At 38.4% G+C, this 18,527-nt stretch overlaps 1 protein-coding gene across 5 annotated transcripts in view; it reads right to left on the reverse strand.

The window, feature by feature from the left end:
• OCLN (occludin) overlaps window positions 1-18,527 on the reverse strand; it is a 55,856-nt gene that overhangs the window by 18,900 nt on the left and 18,429 nt on the right. The window lies entirely within an intron of this gene.

Here is an 18,527-nt window from a genome sequence, read left to right on the forward strand (position 1 = left end):
TGTGTTTTCACTTTGGGTAAGTCATTCAAGTCCTAAGAGCTTAAGTTTCTTCAGCTGTAAAATGGAGAGAGTATATGTATTAGTGACCTCTAGAATGGTGTGAAAGAAATAATAATAATAATAATAATAATACACTTCCTATGTGCCAGATGCTTTATAATTATTATTTCATTTGATCATCACAACCACCCTGGGAAGTAGATGGTATTATTATCTCCACTTTATGGATGAGGAAACTGAGGCAAATGGAGGTTAAATGACTCGCTCAGGGCTATACAGCTAGTGTCTGAGGCCACATTTGAGCTCGGGTCTTCCTGACTCTAGGTCCAGAGTTCTACCTACTGCCCCACCTAGCTCTGCCTCCCTTTGAAAACCTTAAAACACGATTTAGATGATCAGCCTTATCATTCAGTTTAGGTACTCCTATGAAATTAAATTCAAGAACATTTTTTTAAAAGAATTTAACAAAATGAGAATCAGGAGGAAAAATGAGAAGTTTGGCTTCTCCTTTACTATAAATTCTAAATGGCTTTTTTTCTATCTATAGTGGGCATATAAAAATAGTCACAGATTTTCTTTCTTCCCTCTCCATAATCTGGGAGTAAATTCATTCTATAGAGAAGTCCTTCACTTATCAGGCTTCATTATTATGGAAATTGGTTTACACCTCAGCAAACAATGGGAGAAGAGTATTTACATGTCAAAAGGATAGGGGGTTGGATCCTCCAAAAGGACAGACAATTAGCATATGGGATGAAGGAATTTTCATGAGTTTTTGTAGACCAGAATTTCCTACATCATTTTAAGTCTAAGCTATTGGGTCCAGCATTTACCCGATCGATTAGTCCTTGGGAAACAGAGGTACTAGTAAATTTTCCATTCCATGATATGAAAAAGCCATACCATTCCATACATAATTATGTACAGATATGCCATGGGATATTAGTGCTACATGTGGTATTGGAGTGGAGGGGGAGGGGGAAATCCTTGATTGTTTACTGTTCTTGTGAGTCAGAAAGGAATGAAATATTTCTACTGGGAAGGTGGATTTTTGGCAGTATTTGGGAAACCAGTGGGTGGGGGTTGCCAGGGAGTGTTCTTAGACCCAGCTACAGGGGAGGAAGCATGGGGACCGTTCTTGGCTCCTAGTGAATTTCTCAATACACCCCAGATCACATATTCCTTCCTCTGGAATAATGATCAAGGCCAGAAAACTGCTCTTTCTCTGGAGGCCTAATCAGGCATCAGGGGGGTCTCTGGCTTGTTAAAAAACACAAGGCATATTTTTCCAAATGTTTTACTTCCCCCAGAGCTACATCTTTACAACTGTATCACAGATGAATTTTTGGTAGGCCTATAATTTTAGGAAACAATGACTCAAATGTCTAAGCACACAGACAGAAAGCAAAATGTCCTTTATGCTGCTCAGAGTACTTGGGCTCTTTGCCAATCAGAATTTTATCTCTTGGAGTCCTTGTTTTCCTGACCACTGCGGCCCTTCTCCAGCATTAACACAAGCCTCTTTTTGATTCAGTCTTTCCACAAGGAAGATGAGATATTTGAATCAATCTCAAGAGCAATTATTGAGCTCCTAATTATAGGCCAAGCACTGTAGGATACAAAGACATGCCCTGCTTGCAAGGAGCTTAAATTCTGCTGGCCAAAAGTATACATGGTTAAGTAAACACAAAAATGTACTCAAGGTAAATTCAAAGCAATTTGGGTGGTAGGGAGAACAAGAAAAACTAGAAAGATGAAGAAAAGAAATCAAGCAAGACTGCATTTGAGTTATGCTTGGAAAGAAGTGCAGCATTCTAGCTTTTGAGTTTTAACTCCCCAGATAAACTGGAGATTAAATCATGTCACTTCATAACTGTATCACATTCAAATCCCTCCACCTGGAATGCAACTCCAATGCTCTGGTCTTAACCTATCTTTCCAGTTTAATCTTGAATAAAGTGAACTCCTTAGGAGCAGGGATGGTCTTTTGCCTTTACCCTCAGGCTTAGTGCACTGTTGTTCACTTTTCAGTCAAGACTCTTCATGACCCCATTTAGGGTTTTCTTGGCAAAGATACTGGAGGGGTTTGCCATTTTATTCTCCAGCTCATTTTACAGATGAGGAAACTGAGGCAAACAAGGTTAAGTGACTTGCCCACAGGGTCCCACAGCTAGTAAGTGTTTCAGGCCATATTTGAACTCAGGTCTTCCTGATCTCAGGCCCAGCACTCTAGCCACTGCCCCATCTAGCTGCCATAGGTATGTGATAAGAGAGAGCATTCCTAAGCCATTCTGGATTCAGCATCTGCCTTTAGGAAGAATAATTTTTGCCCTCTTGCTAGATCACTTATAATTACCTCTAGGTTAAAAAATACATTGTTCCTATGAAGAAGTGAGAGTGAGGGGTGGAGGGGATAAGATGGGAAGGGAAAACAAAAAGAGAAATTGGATCTGGCTGTCAATGTAAAATTTTCCACTTTTATTATCAGTATGGATAGGTAGGTGCTATAGTGGATAAAACAGTAACTGTGGGATCTTGGAAAAGTCCATTCATCTCTCAAGGCCCAGGCAATTCTCTGTGATAGATGATCTCTATCTTCAGGCAGTTTCCATACTGAGTTTCCACTTTCCAAAGAAATCACAGGCAGAGCTTTAAGGAAAGGAATAGAAATTCACACTAGAAGACAGAGTTTTTGTAAGATAGATAATTTGTTCCCTTGCAATCCTCAGCATAGTTTCAGGGACAGTCAGGGTTTGTTTGGGTTTTTTTTTAAGCATGCTCAAAGGAACCTAAAACATTTGTGCCTTGCCCCTTTGTTGAAAAAATTAACGTATTTTGTTTTTCCATCGTAATTCATTTCTGACTATATCCCTACCCTAACCAGGAAACATCCCTTAAGAGAAATAATTTTTAAAAAACTAAAGAAGAAAAAGGCTGTATTATTTAACAAAACAATACAGCAAACAAATCTGATAGTAGCTATGACACAACACAGTCATTCATTTTCTGAATTTTTCTTGTGGATTGCTTGGTTATCATACACCATGCAGGTTATTTTGTTTTCATTTTCTACTTTTGTTTTTTACCATTTATTACCATTAATGACATGTAGTCATTATCTATACTGTTTTCCTCAATCCCTTCATTTTTTTGAAAAAGTAAATTTTATTTTTTTTATATCAATTTCTCAATGTATCTATCCCTCCCAGAGAGCCATCTCTTATAAAAAAGAATTTTTAAAAAGAGAAAATAAAAGTCTACTAAAAATAAACTAACACAATGGAAAAAAAAATCTGTCATTCTATGTAATAATCCATGTCAGTCCCACCCACCAACCCCCCAAAAGGAGAAAGGATTTTTTCTCCTCTCCTCTCCAGAGCTAAGCTTCTTGGTCATTATAATTACTCAGCATTCAGCTATGGGTTGTTTTTTGTTGCTGTTGCCCATTCCATTTACACTGTTGTAGTCGTTATCTATATTTTCTTCAAACCCTTCATTTTTCCCAAGGAGGAAACCGAAGCCCAAAGACGACAAGTGACTTACCCAAGGTTATTTTTTTGGTATACTTCTAAGGAACTTTTTAGACTAGCTCAGGAGTGTGAATGAAAAGAGCAGATGAGTCGCAAATCTCTTGATCTCTAGTTTAAGTTAGGAAAACAAAGAGAATAGAGAGAACCATAATAATTATAATATTGGGATTGTTTCCAGACTAAGGAGGAAAAGAGGTGGTGATGTCTTTGCTTGCACAGTCAGGAACCTATACATTTACTTTACGTTAGGTGAGCATTTTAACATGAACAGCTGTTCTCTGATCTATCAGTTTCATGTCATGTTTTCATTATACGATTCCAGAGGTTTACAAACGTTCACCTAAATCTTCAGAGGTGTGTTAGTTGTGTTTTTACCTCAATACTTTTTAATGGATAATCTACAAATGAGAATTTAATGAAAAAGCAAAATTTTTATGAACAAAAATCCACTTTACATGCCCTTACTATCAAGCTGTGACCAGTCTTCAATTAGCTGGATTTTTTTTTCATTTTTGATTTGAATCACAGTAAAGTCATTCCTAAGCAGCTAGGTAGTACAATGGGGATAGAGTACCCAGTGGCCTTGAGTCAGGAAGATCTGAATTCAAATCTGAACTCCCACACTTACTAATTTTATGACCCTGGGCAAGTCAATTAACTCTGTTTGCCTCGGTTTCCTCATCTGTCAAAAGAGCTGGAGAAGGAAATGGCAAACCAAGCCAGTATACTTGCCAAGAAAACCTCAAACGGGGTCACAAAAAAATCAGACAGGACTGAAAGGACCTAACAAAAACAAAGACACTCCTAGGTACTACCCTGAATTAATTATTAAGTTCCAACAATATGGTCTCTGTGGCCATGCTTTTACAATTCTGTTCTTAAATCATGAGGTGAATTCTCTTTCTGAATATTCCTTCCTCCCTTGGCTTTAGAGGTAATGTATTCACCTGGGTTTACTCCTGCTTTTCCTCCACATGCTCCTTCTTTGTCTCCTCATTTTCTTCCTGCCCCTTGGAAGCAGCTATTACCCCAGGTTTCTGCCTTAGTCTTTCTCTTTGTTTGATTTCTGTCCTTTGGCAGTCATTCACTACTACAGCTCAGCTATAACCCCTGCGCAGACACCTCCCCAAACTAATTCCATCTCTAGTCATTCATCTGAGTTCTAGACCCACATCTCCCTCCTCCTGGATAGCTTGCAGGTGCCTCAAGCTCAACATGTCTAAAACAGAGCTTGTTAGATTTCTCTCTGAACCAGTTCCTCCTTTTCACTTCACTTTTTATCAGGCTATGATACTACTATCTGTCAGTTTCTCTTCTTCAGAACCTAAGGGTTATCTTTGAATTTTTACTTCTCATATTCAATGTTACCTGCTTCTGATTCCCTTCTTTTTATTCCGATTTTCACCAACCCAATAAGTCCTCATTACCAACACCTATTTGAATTGCTATAATAACCTCCTAGGGACACCTAGATGGTACAGTGGATAGAGCACTAGGCTGGGAGTCAGAAACATCTGAGTTCAAATATGGCCTGAAACTTACTGGCTGTGTAAGCCTGGGCAAGTCACTTAACCTTGTTTACCTCAGTTTCTTCATCTGTAAAATGAGCTAGAGAAGGAAATGGCAAACCACTCCAGTATCTTTGCCCCCCTCCCCCCAAAAAACCCCTAAATTGAGTCACTTAAGAGTAAAACACAACTGAAATGAATGAGGAACAAACAATCACCCACCAAAGTGTACCTTTTCTGGATACTGGGTATCCTGTGCAGCCCTGCTCCAAAAGTAATTTGTCATGGGCTTAGCTTTGAGTCATAAGTCATCTAGTACAAGCTTCTTATTTTACAGATGAGGAAGTGAGGCCCAGAGAGGGTAGGTAATTTGTCCAATGTCTCACAGGTAGTCAGTGGAAGAGTTACTGTTCAAATTCAGATTCTCTGTCTTTCAAACTCAACAAACACCCTTTGCCACTATACCAGTGCATACAGGTTGAATCTCTACCACACCCAAGCTATGAAACACTCTCGCTGAGGTGCAGACATCTAGCAAATTATTACTGCCAAGAAGTCTACCATTTGGATGGAAAGTTTTCTTCATACAAAATTACCACTTACATCTGCTTCAAATATTATGTGCCTTCATTTAGTCTCCTGGGCAGGCCAAAAGGAAACTAGGATGAGCTTCTTCTCAGCTTGGCAATTAAAATAGCTGAGTTTATGGGGTGGCAGAGGGCGGAGCCCTTTAATCTCAGAGTATCATCTCTAATTTTATAACTTGAATGCCCCAACTGCCTTCCATGTCCTGGTAGCACAAGTTGGATGACCTGTAAGTTGTTTAGCTAGTTTTTCCAGTTTTCCTGATACTTTACACCTACAGAAGTTCAACCAGTAAAGGCTTGGAGTCCAAATCCGTTCAACGCTTCCTTCAGATTTTTCTCTTCATAGCACCATCTTTCGTCAAATAACAAAGCGGTTTTTAAACTTTAAGGAAGAAATATGTGAATGCCAGCTGCTATTAATATTACTTACTTTGTAAAGGTAGTTGTCTTTCAGGGTCTGCTAATACCTGTTCAGCTACCAACTTTCTGAGCAGGTATGAGTAAGAGAATTAACTGTATGCTGTCCCATAGAAACAGTTTGTTTCTGACTGGATGTGTAACTTCATTACCAAGGAAGATCTGCAACTTTCTCTTGAAATATTCTTGGAAAATTGCTAGGGGGCATTGATAGGTTAAGTGATTTATCCAGAGTCACAGACAGGTGTTAGAAGAATAACCTGACTCAGATTGTCCTGGTTCTGAGGCTGGCTCTCTAACCACTATATCTCAAAGTTACTGCTAATTAAAGTCAGGTTGGAACTAAGAAAAAGTCCTTGAATTAATAAACTATGGGGAGAACTGCAGGCAGATTGACTCATTACAATTAAAATAAATGCCAAATTTGGATAAAAATCAGAAAATACTGCATGTTTTTTAATAGCACCTGCAACCCAAGCAGCTAGGTGGTCAAGTACATAAGAGCGTCTGGCCTCAAGTCAAGAAGATTCATCTTCCTAAGTTCAAATCTGGCCCCAAACACTTACTAGCTGCATGACCCTGGGCAAGTCACTTAAATCTGTTTGCCTAAGTTTCCCCATCTGGTAAATGAGCTGGAGAAGGACATGGCAAACCACTAGTTTCTCAGCGAAGAAAACCCCCAATGGAGTTACGAATAGTTGGACACGACTGAAAAACAAGTGAACCACAACAAGATCCAACCCAATCTGTTTCAACCGAAACATTTTACTCTAAAAAAATAGCAAGTAGCAAAAGCAAAGACAATGAGTCTATCGACATCTTAGAAAAATTTAACTATGCCAAATAGAAGCCACAACGAATAGGCAGGAAGATTCCAGAAAACAACTGAGCCAAACACACCTGATTTCTCTAGCAAACAGAGGGACATGGCAGTCAAGGGGAATGATGTTTCAGAGTACAAGCTAATTTGCAAAACAATAAAGAGAATAAGAACACATACACAATATTGTTTTTATTTTCAGAGACTAGAACATTCAATTAGCCGCACTCATGCTGATGTCGTGAGAACAGACAAAGCAAGGCCTTCCCAAAATCCTGTGCTGCAGCACCAAGATGCTTTTTTTTAAAAAGATGCTTTATGAAACAATGAAGAGTAAATATAGAGAAAATGAATCTGTAGAGAGTTTTATGCGAGATCCAGCTAACATAGATCAACCAAATGAATCTGTAGATAAACCGGGAAGGTGAATAACAAACAGGCAAAATGAAACTGCCAATGTTTTTACAGCGATCTAGGCTCATCAGTGATATTAATGAAGCCACCATATTTGACCTCTAAAAGTACACAATGTAAAAAGTAAGAAAAATTAGTAATGATGCTTAAGAATATGAAATTGGGAAGTGTGGTTGGATCTGACTAAACATATACAGAAGAAATTCATTCTAGAGGTGGCACAGTTTTAAGGGCACTTAGGGATCAATTTTCTTTCTTTCTTAAATATACATTAGTTTATTTGATCTTTATACAACCCTGTCATATAGTTATTATAGGTATCATCATTCCAATTTGGCAGACTGGAAAACTGAGTCTTAGAATGGTCAAGTGAATTGTCCGCAGTTACACAACTAATAATAATGATGATGCCAGAGGTGGAGACTGAATTCTAGACCACAGAATACTCCCCTAGTTTGTTAGTCTAGTAAACCTGTCACCAATGAAATGAGATCATGTATTATGATGTTTTTAATTAGGTTTTTGTGACCACTGCATTCTCTTACCGATGTTCACTAAAAATCTCAGAGATCACTTTTGAAAACTGAAGAAGTTATTTTCTATAGAAGGCCATATTGCTACAGCCATGCAACTGACTGAGAAGGGTGGTGATTATAAGGTACTGTTATGTGTATTTTGATTTTTTTTAAAGCATTTGGCTCAGCAGAACAAAATCCAGCCTTCCAAGGCTTTCCTGCAACAAGGTGTCTGAATGCTCTTCAATGGCTTCCTCAAAAAAACTTATACTTAGTAAAGGGGAAACCACACATTGTCCAGATTGTGATAATTTGGCAGTGTATTCGATTAAGCCCATCAGAATGAATACACACAGGTATATTTGGAGACAGAGGCAAGAATCACACAGGATGGGAAGGTACAGAAGCATGCTCTACATTAGTCATACCACAGATCTAAGTATAAGTATAAAGCACAAGAACTATCCATTCATTCAACAACCATTTACTTATATAATACCTTTCTGTTCAAGATTCATCATCATTCTAGAAACCTCCCTATAGCAGGAGATAATATCAAGAGCACCAGGCAAAAAATGACAATCACTGTAACGCCACCTGATCCTATATACCATTTTCATGTTAGCCATGTGGTAATTTAAAAAAAAAAGGAAGTCAACATGGCAGAGTTCATGATTTTGATCTATTTCAGGCAGTCTATAGCTCAGAGCTCTTTCTTCCAAGATGCACACAGTTAATGCCCTTCCTTGTTTATAATTCCAACTATCCCACATTTCTATAGACCTTTTAGGTTTATAAAACACTTTCCTCACAACAGTTTTTTGGAAAGGTTAACAAAGTTCAGCCATCATCACTTTACCGCTAAGTAAACTGAGACTAAGTAAACAAGTAAATCAAGTGACTTACTCATAGTTACAAAGCAAGTCTGATGTAGGATATGAACCCAGGGTGGTACAGTGGGGATAGAGTGCCCAGCCTGAAGTCAGGAAGACCTAAGTTCAAATCTGGCCTCAGACACTTACTAGCTGTGTGACCCTGGGCAAGTCACTTAACCCTATTTGCCTCAGTTTCCTCATCTGGTAAATGAGCTGGAGAAAGAAATGGCAAAACACTCCAGTATCTCTGCCAAGAAAACTCCAAATGGGGTCACCTAGAGATGGATGTGACTGAACAACACTAACTCTTAATGCTGCCTCTCTAAAAAGCTGGTGATTCCTATTTTGAGTGTTAGACACCCAAAATATGATTCGTTTTCATGTAAAATTCTTTAATCTGACAATGGCTCCTTCCATCATGTTCTCTCCCTTTCCTCTGGGTCTAATGTTGTTTGAGTTGACATAGTCCTGTGTACTTTAACTGTGGCTATCTGACAAAACAAACTAAATAAAACAAACTCTGCTCTCTTCCATTTGTACCCTAAACACAGATGCCAGTTATCTTTTTTTTTTCTTTAAAAGAAGTGATATGTTAATTCAGTGGCAGCCCATGCCCCAGGAGACTTTTTTATAAAGAACACACACTGGGGAATGGTTGTGCTGGTTACAAAACAAAAAGCCAGCCACTTTCAGCGGATATCTCCAGCAGATTGTCTCCATTCCCCACTCCTCCCAGCAACCTCCTCCACCCCTCTTTCACACACCCCCACCCCTCCCACCCCACCACCGCCAGCCCCACCCACCCCACCCCCCACTTTGGAGTTCAGACAAGAATTTACTGTACTTAAGATCCTGCATACGTTTCAAAATGAAATATTGTATGGAGGATGAGAAGAGTCTCAGACATCAATTTTTACTGTTGTTTGTACCAGTCTAGCAAAGGGGGGTGAGGGGGAGGGGAAGATGAAGAGAAACTACCCAGAAGTATGGACCAAGGTTGTTAAAAATGCCTTCTTTTAAATTTTGCTCCACCCCCCCCATTCAAACTCAATGCTAATATCTAAATAGCACCAAGTTTCAAAGGTATAGAACAGTATCTCCAATGAGATAATATAGGTAAAACATTACGTAAATGGTTGCAAAATAGAGTGCTGCTACTGGTCGAACAATCCGAACTTAAAAGACTTAATGTGCTTGACACATCAAGCTGAGTCCAGGCTCCACACACAGCTTTGCTTTCCACCAGTCGCTCTTTTTCGGTAGAGAAAGGTCAGAGTTCCTGTAGTTTTGTGATGGGGCCTTTAAGCCCTGGGGGCAACAACCAGGTAAATGCTGTTTCATGCTAATAACAAAAGATTTGAACTTTCTAGAATGAATTAATTTACTTTGTTGGAGAAGCAACTGGGTTGGCCACTAGCCACCTACTTTAAAAAAAAAAAAAAAGAGGAGCTCGTTTCACTTCTTTTATTCATGTGGTTTGCAATCTATGGGTCAAGGAAGTCCAAGTTAGGCCATTCCCCTTTTCTCCGAAAGCTATTCTTTATTTCCTTTCTCCAGCTGGGGTGGGGAAACCTGTGGCCTCAAGGCCACATGTGGCTGTCTAGGTCCTCCAGCGTGGCCCTTAATGAATCAAGGCCTCAAGGCTGCAGGCTCCCCATCCCTGAGCTAGCTATTTCTGTGTTGTTGGTTTTTTTTTTTTAAAGAAACTATGAAGAGTAACAAGAAAGAAGGGGAGAGGAAAGGGAAAGTATGAGAGTAAACAAATTGCTCTGGAGTTAGAATCAAGAGGCTAGAAAGGGCCTGTTCTAGTTCCTGCTATGCCACAAATTATCTGTGACCCAACAGAAGTGACTTCACCTCTCTAGATCTGTTTTTCCCTCTGTCAAATGAGAGTTAGACCAGTTCATCTTTAAGCTCTCTTCTATTACTGGTATTCTGGGATTCCTTTATACTATGGAGGTGGGTTTAGAAAAACAAACAAAAAAATTTTGCAACTGGAGTTTACACATTTTCCAGACTACTACCCAGGATATAGATAGTATTGCTGAATATATTTACCAAATGTATAGTGCATTAAAATTTAATGGACCCCTTCCATGCACTGCATCATCTCCTTTGGTCAACACAACCATATAGCAGGAGGTAGGCAGAGCTGATATAATTATCCCCATTCTACACGGCAAGAAACTAGGCTAAAGGAAGTGATTCCTCATGACTAGTCACACGGCCAGCCGAATGGCTAGCACATATTAGGAACTAGAACCTGTGTCTTATAACACCTAAACCAGTGTTCTTGCCATTATACCACCATACTGTCTTTTTAAAAAATATATACACTTTAATATTCATTTTTAAAATTTTGAGTTCCAAATCCTCTCCCTCTTCCTCACCCATTGCAAAGGCAGGTAATAGGATATTAATTATATATGTGAAGGCATTAAAAACATTTCCATATTAGCCATGCTGGGAAAAAAAGCAGGAAAAATTAAATAAATGAAAAAAGTATGCTTTAATCTGCACTCAGAGTCCGTCAGTGCTTTCTCTGGGTGGATAGCATTCATCATGAGTCCTAATTGCCCTGGATTATAGTACAGATTAGTGTAGCTAAATTTTTCACCACTGATCATTGTACAATATTGCTGTTACTGTGTACAATGTTCTCCTGGTTCTGTTCTGTTCACTCAGTATCAGTTCATGAAAGTCTTTCTAGGTTTTTCTGAAACCCTCCTGCTAGTCATTTCTTATAGCATAATAGCATTCCACCACAATCACATACCACAGCTTGTTCAATCATTCCCCAACTGAAAGGCATCCCCTCCATTTCCAATTCTTTACCACCACAAAAAGAGCTGCTATAAATACTTTTGTACATATAGGTCTTTTTCCCACTTTCTTGGATCTCTTTGGGATACAGACCTAGTAGTGGTATTGCTGGGTCAAAGGGTATACACAGTACCAAACTGAATTCCAAAATGGCTGGATCAGTTCACAACTCCAACATGGCATCAGTCATATCACCTTTCTTAAAAAGACATCTGCAGCATACAGATTCTATAATTCAAGGATAATCTAACCTGAATCTCTCCTTTGGTTCTACCAAAGGTGGATTTGAGTACTGAAGATAAGCTTCAATTTCCATAAGCCTTTAGATAATTATTTTTAAAATATGAACAAGGACAATCATGAAATTGTAGATTTAGATCTAATTCAATCCTTTCATTTTACCAAAGAGAAAACTGAGTTTAACTGATTTATTCAAGGTTGCACAGCTTAAAAAAAAAAAGATGCAAATGAGATTCAAAACTCACTCCTCTGATTCTGAACCCATGCTCTTAAGCCCATTGTACCATACAAGTCAGTTGAATTTTATGCACCTCAATGGTGTTTTTTAAACTGGGTAAATAGCAGGGTTAGCCAGGGAATTTCATTTTATCAACAGACATTCTCCAATTCTTCAAAGTAATTTCAACTAACTTATAATTTTTAAATTTATCCTTCATAATTTTCCTCAAACTGCTTTAATTTGTGTTTTCTAAGCTTTTCATTTCTGTAGTGATTCATTTCTCTGTTTATAAATTTAGAAACTACAAAATGAGAAAAAATTCAGTTCTCTTCTGATGGATGTTAGTTCACAAGTATCAAAGTGTATGTCCAATCAATCATCTGTGATGTAGTTTCTATCACACACAATAGTGCACACACTATCATACTGCCTACAACTCATTATTTCAACCTTTATTATCCAATAAATCTTTCACAAGAGTCACTAAATATCAGAAGAAAACTTTTGTAAAAAGTTTTGGCTACTTGTCCCTTTCCCTTCTAAGGAAGAAATAGTAGACAAGCAGTTTCTGAAAGGTAACAGGATATTAGTTATCAGTTAAAAGATCAAGCCCTGGCTCTGCCACCAACTGTATGGTCTTGGAAAAGTCACTGAAAAGTACTTTGAAAATTCTATGATACTGTACAATCAAGAGCAATGCATTTAAGAATTAGAAGGAGAATAGTTAAGTAGGGAGAAAAATCTTAGCAACAAATTCTTCTGATAAAGGTCTGATATCCAAGATATACAGGGGATGAATACAAAAATAGAACAGAAGCCATTCCCCAACAGATAAGCAGTCAGATCTGAAAAGGAAGTTCCCAAGGGAAGAAAGCCAACCTATCAACAAGTAAATGAAAAAGTTATTATTAGTGATCTGCAAGTCACAAATAAGACAAATGCAAATTAAAACAACTCAGACTCTACCTCACACTCAATGTATTGGCAAAGATGACAAGAAAGGAAAATGACAAATGCTGGAGGCACTGTGAGAAAACAGGCACACTGATGCACTGTTGGTAGAACTGTGAACTAGTCCAGCCATTCCAGAAAGCAATTTGAACTATGACCCCAAAATTACTAACCTGTGCATAATCATTTGACCCAGGAGTACCATTGCTCAACTTGTGCCCCAAAGTGATCAAACAAAAAGGAAAGGGAGCCATATATAGAAAAAACATTTACAGCCTGTCCCTGTCATCAGCTACTCATTAAACTTCAATGGCTCCTTATCAACTGCACCATCAGATATAAAATCCTCTCTGGCTTTTAAAGCGCCTTGTAACCTAGTTCCTTCTTACTTACTTTCCCGGTCTTCTTACTCTTTTTATACCACATTATGCTTCTTACATTCTACAGTCTAGCAACACTGGCCTTACTGTCATTTGTGCAAAGGATACTCATCATCCAACTACATGACTTTTCAATGGTTGTCCCCCATTGCTAGAAATGTTCTCCTTTCTCACCTCCATCTCCTGGCTTCTTGAAAGCCTCAGATCCAATCCACTTCTGCCAAGAAGCCACTGGGTACCTTCTCATCCCCTCCCCACAAAGCACACAGGCTATTATTGTCTTCCTACTAGGCTCAACTCTCATTTTCAGTTTATATATCTCCTTTGTACATAGTTTTCTGTATATTGTCTCTTCCCATTAGTATGTAAATTCCTTGGGGGTTGGGACTATGTTTTTAAATTTTTCTTTATATCTACAGCTTTTAGCACAGTGACTAGGACACTGTAAGTACTTAATAAATGCCTGCTGATTAACTGACTTTGTGGGGAACACATGTATTAATAGAGATTTGAGAAAGGGAGACCAATTAGGAGCTTTCTGAATCATAAATGATCAACTAGAGGAGAGGCTATGAATGTGAGATATGTGGTGAAAAAAAAAAAGAAAGATTTGGCAACCCTAAATAAACTACTGAATAAATCTAACAAAAAACTGTATCTTATGCAATATATACAATGACTACAACAAGATAAATGAATCAATGAGACACAAAAGAACTGGTGAATAACAAAGGTACCATGGTCACATTGTCAAAAGTTAAAGGACATAGCTCCCCAACTCCCCACTCTGACCTCCCACCATAATAATAACATGGATAAATCAATTATTTGGTCAGGAGCTTTATCTGGCATTTACTGGAAAGTTTGTTTTGGGGCGGAAAAACCCCCTGTTGCTCAAAATGAGGATTTTTTTTAAGAGGGGAGAGGAAGTACAGTGGATTTAATAGAGTTGAGGTAATGCTGAAAACCAGCTGGAACATGTCAATTAGCCATTTTATGCGAAATAAATTACAGTCTGCCATTTTTTTTTTTTGCCATCTGTAATTATCTTGAATTTGGGAGAACTCCCTTCAGGTGGTACCTGCAAAGCCAGGATCTCTAAGAGGCTTCCCCTGTCTGGCAACAGAAAAAGAGAATCCTTCCTTGCCTCCCTCCCTTTCCACTCCCGAGGGCAGAAATCTCCAGCAAAGACTGAGCAGATAGTTTGATGTGCTTGGTGGTTTCCTAGTTAGGTAATTAGAGCTGGCAAGGTGAGGGAAATAATTTCTCTCTGATAAAGAAAAGATACAAAAATGTTTGAAGCCCTCAGAGCTAGAGAAGGCCAGCTCATTTGATACTCTTGGGAGTTTCTGATCCTAAAAAAAGGTTCAGTTTTCAAAGTTTTCAAACTGATCATGTTTGGGGTGAGGTGGTAATTGTTCTGAAGTATTCCTATTTCCACTCTTATTATAGACTAAATCTGTGTTCACCTCTTATGGAAAAGAGTGAACTATTTTCCTGTTTCTGGTCCCTCCTCACTTTGATCCATCCACCAAAGAGATGATAACTTGGGAGTTGTAGGTCATTGTACACCCTCTGTGGGTCTTACGTTCCTTCTTTGTGAAATGAGAAATGGACCAGATGACCTCTACAATTTTATTACCTTCAAGATTCTATAACATTTATCTTTATTCTTCATGCATTTCCAATAGCACCTTAGTACAAAGGAAACAGTGTTAAATTTAGAGTTAAGTGAGAACTGCTTCTGATACTAGTTGTATAGTCACTGGAAATTTATTTATTTAAATTTATTAATTTATTTAACCTCTGTGAGCTTCATTATCCTCATCTGAAAAATCTGGATAATAATATTCCCTCACAGAACTGTTGTTAAGGAGAGTGCCTTGTGAATCTTAAAACATCATACAAATATAAGCAATTACTCTTAAAAGGTGGAAAATTAAAACCCCCTTTTTCTTTACAAACATTCAGGCACTTTGCTACATTTCACTCATCTCTAGTTGATGAATACATTCTCCACAGCGCCTGTTTCAAATCTCTTCAAGGCCACCTCCACCCCATCAACACCGCTCACTCTCAAGAGATGGTCTTGCCTTCTACTTTAGTAAAAATATTGAGTTTCTCCCATATTTTAACATAAAATTCCTCTCCCTCATCGACTCTGAAATCTCATACTCTCTCATGACGTCAATGATCGCCTCTGTATATATGACATCCCAACCTCTTTCCAGAGTCCTGGACCATTGATATTCGTATCCCCAGTGCCAAGTGCGGTACCTATTTGTATGCACTGCTCAAAGTTCACTGCTTGGGCTCTCCACCTCCCTTTTCACTCTTTCCCTTTCCCCACTCTCCATCTCTCTCTCTCTCTGACTCTAGTTCTACTTTTCTTACCACTTGATTGACAACTCCACTTAGATGTCTATTACCTCAAATGCAGCACATCTAAAAACAAAGGCAGAAGGGCACCAAAAGCCTTCCAGGGTTACACGTCTGTATCATTCTCAACCCCTTACTTTTACTTACTATACCTATCTATTTGGTTAAAATACTGTCCTTTCTCCACAACAGCTCTCATGTACATTCTCTTCTCTCTGCTAACATAGCCATCACCCTGGATCAGGTCCTCAAAATCTCTTGTCTGAACCAATAGCCTCTTTTAGTTTTTTTAAAGGTAATCCAGGTTAAGTGACTTGCCCAGCGTCACACAGCTAGAAAATGTCTGAGGCTGGATTTAAACTCGGGTCCTCCTGATTCCAAGGCTGGTGCTCTATCCACTGTACCACCTAGCTACCCCTTTTTATAATTTTTGGAGGCAGATGGGGTTAAGTGACTTGCCCAAGGTCACATAGCTCATAAGTGTCTGAGGCTGCACTTGAACTCTGGTCCTCCTGGCTCCAGCGCCCAGTGCTCTACCCACTCTTCTACCTAGTTGCCCCCAATAGTCTCTTAATTGATCATCCCGCCTCAACTATGTCTCTACTCCAACTCGTTCTCCACACAGATGCCACAGACCTAATGTGCTGGTCTGATCATGTTACTTACCCCTCCCCTCAAAAGCTCCAGTGACTCCCTATTACTTCTAGGGATCACTTATAAATTCCCCTGGCATCTAAACCAGTTCACAACCTGAACCCTTCCAATCTTCCTAGTTTTCTTGTACATTAATCTCTTTTATGAATATTATAGTCCAGTCATATTGGCCTAATTTCCTGAATGTTCTTTCTCCTTACCTCTCTCTCTCTAAGAATTCCTGGCTTCCTTCAAGAATCAGTGAAAGCAGGTAGTGCTGCTTTATCTGGCATTTACTGGAAAGTTTGTTTTGGGGCGGAAAAACCCCCTGTTGCTCAAAATGAGGATTTTTTTTAAGAGGGGAGAGTGCTGGTGCCTTTCCCTCTAAGGTTACTTTGGATACATCTTAACTAAACCTACTATAGCTATCCAACATAAGTACATGTTGTCTTCTCTGATAGAACGTAGGTTCCTTGAGGGCAGGGACTGTTTCTGTTTTAATTTTGTATCCTTAATACTTTGCACAGTACCTGGCACACAGGAAGTGCTTAGTAAATGTTTGCTGATTAACTGGTTCTACTCAAAACCAGCTCTGTCTTTATAACCAGTGTCTCTGATAAAACCCTCACTTCTAAAATATATAGAGAACTGAGTCAAATTTATAAGAATACAAGTCATTCCCCAATTGAGAAACGGTTAAAGGACATGAACAGGCAGTTTTTGGATACAGAAATTAAAGCTATTTATAGTTATATAAAAAGTGCTCTAAATCACTATTGATTAGAGAAATGCAAATCAAAACAACTCTTAGGTACCACATCACATCTATCAGATTGGCTAACATGACAAAAAAGGAAAGTTATAAATGCTAGAGAAGATGTGGGAAAACTGGAACACTAATTTGTTGTTGGCGGAGTTGTGAACTGATCCAAGCATTATGGAGAGCAATTTGGAACTACGCCCAAAGGGGTATAAAAATGTGCATACACTTTGACCCAGCAATACCACTTCTAGGGCTATATCCCAAAGAGATCATAAAAATGGGAAAAGAATCCTCACGTACAAAAATATTTATAGCAGCATATTTTGTGGTGGCCAAGAACTGGAAATTTGAGGAGATGCTCAACAACTGGGGAATGGCTGAACAAGTTGTAGTATATGAATAATGGAATACTATTTTGCTATAAAAAATGCTGAGCAGAAGGACTTCAGAAAAACCTGGAAAGACCTATATGAACTCATGCTGAGTGAAATGAAAGGAACCAGGAGAATATTGTACACAGTAACAGCCACATTAACTTTGATGACTTATCTCTTCTCAGCAATGCAAGGACCTAAAACAACTCCAAAAGACTCATGATGGAAAATGTCATCCACATCCAGAGAAAGATATATGGAGTCTGAATGCAGATCAAATCATACTATTTGCTCTTTCGTTTTGCTTTTTTCTTTCTCATGGTTCCTCCCATTTGTTCTAATTTTTCTATACAACATGACTAATGTGAAAATGTTTAATAAGAATGGATATGTAGACCCTTTGTCAGATTGCATGCCATCTTGGGGAAGGGTGAGGGGAGGGAGGTAGAGAAAATTTAAAACTTATGAAAGTGAATGCTGAAAACTAAAAACAAATTAATTTATGAAAAAAAAAACTTTCCTACATCCAAAAAAAACCAGTTGTCTTCAATTTTACCTACTTTTTTTTTTAATTAAGTACGATGCTATCTTATCATCCATGATCAGAACACTGGAGTCACTTTTGATTCTTCTTACCCTAACTTCCATAGTCAATTAGTTATAATTTGGGTTAGCTCAGCCTCTATAATACTTTTCCCACCTGTTCTTTGTCCTCCATTCCCTCGACTTCCCCTAAGGCAGTCAGTCATTACTACCTGCATGAACTATTAAAAGAGTGCTAGACTTGGAGCAGGGAAAATGAAAGGTCACATCACACCTGATAGTGTAATCTTAAACAACTCACCACCTCTCTTGAGGCTCAGTACCCTCATTTGTGAAATGTGTAAATCACTAGTAATGATTAACTCTATCATAGGGTTGTTATGAGGCTCCAACGAGAAAATTTATGTAAAATATTTTACAAATCTGAAAACACTATTTAAATGGCAGCTATTATTATATTTTATTATATTATATTATATATTATTATATTATATTGTTTCAACAGTGTCATCAGTCTTTTTTCCTTTCCAATATGACCTATATACTACTGACAGA

This window comes from Trichosurus vulpecula, chromosome 1 (genome assembly GCF_011100635.1).
Source record: "Trichosurus vulpecula isolate mTriVul1 chromosome 1, mTriVul1.pri, whole genome shotgun sequence".
In the NCBI taxonomy this organism is placed as follows: Eukaryota; Metazoa; Chordata; class Mammalia; order Diprotodontia; family Phalangeridae; genus Trichosurus; species Trichosurus vulpecula.